We start from the raw sequence: 6,735 nt of genomic DNA, 5'->3' as shown, positions 1-6,735 counted from the left end.
TCACATCCAAATTTACTATACATAGTGCATTTTATATCTGTTAGATCCTTATATTTTGTTCTCTTTGGTACCCCGAACCTGATTTTGCCCAGTTCCAGGTTCGCATTTCTTTAACCGACCTCTGATGAGTTCTTTGCAGCCTGGGCACCCCGTGCCAGCCTGTGCCCCACGCACTGTCCTCCCATGGCTATTTAAAACACATTTATTGCTCCCATACCCCGTGCCCCTGAAATTCAAGGCCCTTGCTGTCACACCAGACCTGTCTTCCTTTGCGCTGCCTCATTACATTAGAGTCACCAACACATCATTCTGAGTAACTACGTGCTACTACCTATATAAAAGCTATGATTGTACCATACTAAGGTGAGTACACGCAAAGCAAATTAGGTATAGCCACCTGGTTGTTAGAAAAAATTATTGTTACAGTTAAACGAAGTAAAAGTAAAACTCTGGGAAAGTCAAGACAAGTTCAGGCAGAGCAAGCATCACAAGCCTCAGTCCTGCAGCCTTGCAAGCTCTGTACAATGCCTTTGGGCTGTGACCAGCAATGACAGTATGACTGGGCTACCTGGCTGTGGTTTCAGAATTTGCAGTGATCGGCATTGGTTACCAGCTACCAGAGGAGCCAAAAATATGTATCACAAGGTGAAAAACAGATACGTGAGCAAAAGGCAGGGGAAGCTATAAGGATGGAACTAAGGTCTTAAATATTTTCCTTCTATTTTGAGAATTACAATTTTTTGGAGCTCTTTTCATACTTATTGACCATATCTGAGCAAAAAAAAAAAATAAAATAAATCTAACAGTGTCAAGTGCACTATACTGAAGACAGCTGCGTAGGGTCAAACACTCACTGGTGGGACAATAATTTAGAGAGAAGGTACACTTGTGTGGTTCAATGTTTTGAATGTTTTGATACTAAAAAAAGAGAGCTAGGGTATTCACACCTAGAAACTGTGTCTACATTCATGTTTTTATGGGATGAGGAACCAGAGTAAAGTATTTTGCCACTTCAGTATTTTAGGATGAAGACAAATAACAATTACTTTAAATAAGCAATTGCTGATAGTTCCTACACCAACTGTAAGAAAACTGGAATAGTTTCAGAGATAGATTAAATTAAAACTTTACATAGTTACAGGAATCACTTTCCAGGTCAGTGAACTTCTTGCTCTTTTGCATGCATTGCAAAAGTTACCTGGAAGAAAAATAGCTTACTTTAATTCCCTTGATACAGTTTGTAAACCCAAATACCACACTTAAAAGGCATAGTTATTGTGCCTAGATATACAAGCCTAATAACCAGTTTTTGTGAAGAAAGCATCAGGTAATTCAGAACTGCAATTTATTTATTTATTTATTATTATTATTATTTTAAATATAATCGTAATGTATTCCCTTCCCTACGATACCCTTTCCAGAACATTTGTTTGTGCTGAGTATATTCAGGAACATGTATTAGGTCATCTTGGACATCAGAGAATTCAAAAAGTTTCCAGGTTTTATACTTCATTGTTTTGATCCCATAACTATCAACCAAGGAAACTAAAGCCCAGACTTTTGCTAATCAAAACTAGAGAAGAAATATTTGGGACAGAAATGTAATCTTATTATTCTGCCATTTACTTTAAACTTCCACTATAGTTACAATCAATAAGGAGAAATATTCTCTATGCTCCAAAAGGCTCAATGCCTTTTTTTTGTCAACTATAAGGCTGGTGTTTGCAGTGGATATATTTTATACCTGTAAAGCACAGCAAATAGTATCAAAAACAGAAGTTATTTAAAAAGCTTGAAAAAACTTTAGAAGTATCATCAAAGGTATTTGACATTAGACAGCCATAGTGCTTTGATTCCAAATCAGTCCTGATCTTAGTCTTGGTTTGTACATAAAGCTAAGCAAATCCAACAACTTACTTTACAGGGTATATAAACCCAGTGGGGAATAGATGCAATTAAATATGAATCACCCAAGACACCAACTAATTCTCCGTTGCAGTTCAGGTAAAACAGTCATATTTATTTTGATTAGTTTAATTTTGCATAGTTTGAGACAGAAACAGTAGCAAAGGATACTGTGAACGGCAGTTCAATCTATTTCTGAACAGAGACAGATGGAGAATTTAATGAGAAAGTATATTCTAACAGAATATGCAATGACTGTTCTATAGTCAATATTCAGTTTGGGGTTACTAATCATAGGGCAACAGCTTTGTAGTGAGATGCTCCTGTTACATGATGATGGAAATTTGTGAGTGACCATAACCAAAATTGTCAAGGCTTAGGTCCAAAATTTGCTTTTGCTCACATTTCTCCTCTTTTACCTTATCTTTCTTCTCTATCGTGCCCAAAAGAAACTGTTATATTTTAACTAGATTATAAATCTGGAGAACAGATTCGTGGTATAGGGTAATTCCAAGGACTAGTCCTCTTCTCTCTGTAGTTCTCTACAGTTCAGGAAATTGTCTGCAACAGCAGGAATAACTATGTGTAATACTATTAATAAGATTCTGGCCCTTAAAGAACAGAGCTGAATAACTGATGAAAGAATGGGGAAAGGCTGTAGAAATGGAGGTTTTGTAGGGAGCTCAACGAAGCAATCAGAGAGCATACCAGTAGGTAGCAGGTAGCACAAACCAGGTGAAATAATTAATTTTTGTACTTACAGCAGGAGTGAGAAGGAAAATGATGTATAATAAATCATAAACCACCAAAATAAAAAGAGCAAATATTTCTGAAAACCCTACCTGCAAACAACCTCCTGTTTCTTGCCTTGATATTTGGCTGGGAACACTGACATGAAAGTTAAGTATGTAGAAAATGTTTGGCCGTGGTAATTCAAATCTGATCATTCAGATGGCTTTCTCAGTAAATCTTGATGAAAACACATATCCTAGAGGCAAATTCATCAGTAATACCCATTTTAGCTTGAAAAAGTCATTTTATGACACACTGTGTTGCATGCCTGACTAATCCCAGGGGCTGAATAATTCATGGCCATTACGAGATGGACCCTTTAGACTCCTGGAGTTCTACATTGGCATCAAACGTCGCAGCAGCTTCACAGACCATTTTGTTCAACTGGAAATAATTTGGTGCTATGTCTTCAGAGCAAGGTGTTTTCATTGGTATCACAGTGGTCATGATTCCTTCTTTTGAAGCCTAGCATTATAGCTCAGCTAGCAGCATTCTCGGTTAACCAAAGAAGCGCTGGAAATTGAAAAGCTTAGCTGGACAAAAGACTTCGGCCACTTCAGGTCCTCTGAAGCCCTAAAAACTGTTCTTTAGTGCTGCGACAGAGAACTGTAACAGGTTAACCAAAAGCTGCTAATCCTGTCACCTAGAGAGTCTGTAGACATTCCTTGGCAATATTCTTCTCCAGTTGAAAGCTGTAATACCTGGAGATACATTAGCATAAGCAAAATGAAAAAGGATAATCGGGAGGCAAAAACAGATTAATTTAAAATTCCTTCGCTTAGCATGGGAGACTCAGAAATTAGAGGTTGAAAAGGATTGCTAGGCTGTGTATTCATTTCCCTCTGATGCAATGTTTTCTAATGGATTTCCCAGCCAAAATTTTAATGAATATCCATAACTTTTCTACTTTTTCACGTTAAAAAGAAAAATCTTCATAGGAAATATTCCTCCATGCTTAACATAAATTATCTCTCCCTAACTTTATCCTCTTACACCTGCTCCTACTACTGTAGAATAAAGACTTCTCCATTTCTGGGACCAGCTTCTGAAATATTTGCTCGTAGAGAATAGGCTATTACCTTACATGGAGTCCTATTAAAGTAAACAGAGATAATTATGAAGTAACAAAACTGCCTTATTAGGTATTTACTGAGTGCTTCAAATCTAATCCTCTAAATCCAATCCAAATATTTGGAGTGCTCTAAATTCAATCCAGATATTAAAAAGCAAGAAAACAAACCTGCAGGAAAGGGGTAGAAACATCTTGCTGCTCTACAGGTATCGACTTCTTTCCTACTTTTTTGTTGTGACTTCTCATAGAGCTTCATCTGTTTATAGCAAACATACCAGCTGAGTCATAACAAAAATAGTACTCAGTGCTCATAGTATTTGAAGGCTTTCCAGAATTAGTGTTCCTGAGGCAGAACACTGCCATGGGTAATTCCAGGTCCTAAAATAATTAAACGTATTCAGCAATAAGTTAAAAGTTAAATGATTAAGAGTTTAACAATCAGAGTGGGAAATATCAGACAACCTTAATAACAAGAGGTCCTATCAGCTTCGTTTACTGTATTATCACCTAATGGTATGTCTTACCAATATGTGTTAACATTTGCATACCCAAAAGAGTTAGAACAAAAGGGCTAAGAGAACAAAAATCTAAGAGACAGAGTTAAAAAGTTCTAATACATCTCATAATAGCATCAGCTATGTTTTATGCAATTTATGTCATTGAGCAGACTCTCTGCTATTATATTTGTAACTTGAAATCAGTCAGTAATTTTTCAGACACAACATTTGATATTTGCAGCACCCTGTAAATAATCTGTCATGTCTAGTGAGGATGGCTTCGAGAATAAAATGTCATTTCCTATGAATAAAGTCTATGTATTATGACTCATATTAATAATGCACCATGATGGTCACAAAACATATTCATTAAAGCTTTTGTTCAGTTGATGAATTGAAATCCTGTTTTGACTTTTTAATTATCATCACTAAAGTCCTTTAGTGAGGATAAAATAACATATGGTTAAGGCCTAACAGTAGTGTTATCTTCCAGAAGCATGTTCAATTCTTAGGCAAGTTTAATTATATTGAGATTTTTTTCCTACTTATATAATATTATGTCTTTGCTGCTGTATTTCTTGTCAACAACATATCTGAACATCCTTTTAATACAGAATGATACCAGCGATGGAGCCTATGATGCCGGACAACCGGCCACATAGAGTTCAAGCCGAAGATGATCCAGTATAAACCAAATTACACTACTTTTTCCAGGCACATACCCACATTATTCACAACATCTCTCAGGCTCAGCTGGGTAGATTCACAACACCTCTTTTAGAAGAGCATGAAGACAAACAGCATTTGAAGTCCAGGATTGGTGCACTGAGTTGCTGTCCCACCTAGCTTATGCAGCAGGCCCGTTGGTGTCTGACTAAGCACAGAGCCATCATACCCTAAGAAATGCAACATATATAGGAAACCCAGAGTGAGTGATCGAGGATCAGAGGCAGAAAACAGATATGAACTATTTCAAACTTCCTTGTATATGCATATAAAGGATCATATATGTTGGGAAAAAACATGTGGGAAGATTGTTGCTATCCATCTCTCCGTTCTAGGCAGTGATATTGTTGGAGATTCCTAACAGCTTTTGCAGCATGTCCTAAATTATAACATGCTTGCAGACTCTGAAGGGTATATTATTATTCACATAGTATTGAAGGCTCTAAGAACCACAGAGCTGACTAAGCTGGCAAGTGGGGAACTGGGGAAAAAATAATCTTGTAACAAAGAAGGTGTTGCTTGCCTTGAACTTAATTGCATGATAACAAAAACTAGTGTGAGGAATTTCTTAAAACCACAACAAGTAGGAAGGAATAACAAAGTAAAGGTAAACTAGTAGACATGATAGAGCAGTGCTTAGATAGAAAAAGTTAGTTCTCCAGGTAGCACCTAAGAGGACTGGTTGGGTGGGGGAGTGGAGAGAAGAAAACAATGAAAAGTCTTGTCCCAACATCATCAAGAAATAGCACAAGACCAAGGAACAGCACCAGCACCCAAGAAAATACCAGAAATCAGCAGGTCCTACAAGGAGGCTTAAGTTCTGACCAAATCTTGCTTAGTGGGGGCTTTGTTTATACAATAGCAGGCACAGTTAATTTGACACCTCGTAGCTTTTGAGAATAAATTCTGTCTTCAAATAGCATAATAGCTACTTGCCCTTATATTATGGATTCCCTGATCCCACCTTCTGAAAGAACAAACTGTCAAGCAGACTGGAAGTGTTCTTCCAAGGGACCAGCAGAACTGGTGAGTGGGAACAACTTCAGCTGGTGAGTGAAAGCCTACAGTTAGAGACTGGCAGATTGATCTTTGCCATTGTGGCAGTATCTTTAAAAAATTCATAAGCGATGAATTCATAAGCATATTTTTTTGTTCCATGAGATTAAAAGCTTTGCTGCATGTTTTTAAAAGTAGTTACCCATTCAAAATAAATCTAACTGAATCCTCACAGAGACATCACAGAATCAGTAAGGTTGGAAGGGACCTCTGGAGATCATCTAATCCAACCTCCCAAAGATTAAAATGTGCTGGTTCCACTGGGGCTTGAATCCAGGACCTTCTACATGTAAAGCAGATGTGATAACCACTACGCTATGGAACCATCACCTTGAACTCTAAAACAAGGCAGTATTTAAATAAAAATTATCTGACAACTTTTTTTTTATATATACGTTTACAATTAAAACAAAATACCATAATTGGTTTGTGTGTCAAACTTAAACTTTCATTTTTTCCCAAATATTTTTTCTCCTACTTTTTTTAGCGAAAGTCATTTGAGAGTCATTTCAATGGTGAAAATCTGATTATTAATCTGGATTTTTTTTTCATTTTCCTGTCTTCTCCCCTTTTCTGCTCAGCACTTACTCTGGCATGTACATTCTGCCATCCTCTTCTCTTGGCCTTTGCAGTTTTTTCAGTACTCTAAAAGATTAAATGCTCCCTATTAACATTCTATACATTGCT

At 36.9% G+C, this 6,735-nt stretch overlaps 1 non-coding gene across 1 annotated transcript; it reads right to left on the bottom strand.

The window, feature by feature from the left end:
- Window positions 1-6,300: 6,300 nt before the first annotated feature.
- Window positions 6,301-6,373, bottom strand: TRNAV-UAC (transfer RNA valine (anticodon UAC)). The gene has a single exon. It is a non-coding gene; the product is annotated as a tRNA-Val (tRNA).
- Between the last annotated feature and the right edge of the window lie 362 nt (window positions 6,374-6,735).

Source organism: Rhea pennata, chromosome 2 (genome assembly GCF_028389875.1).
Source record: "Rhea pennata isolate bPtePen1 chromosome 2, bPtePen1.pri, whole genome shotgun sequence".
Lineage (NCBI taxonomy): Eukaryota > Metazoa > Chordata > Aves > Rheiformes > Rheidae > Rhea > Rhea pennata.
The sequence above is the reverse complement of the archived record's forward strand: the minus strand, read 5'-3'. Positions and strand labels throughout refer to the sequence as shown.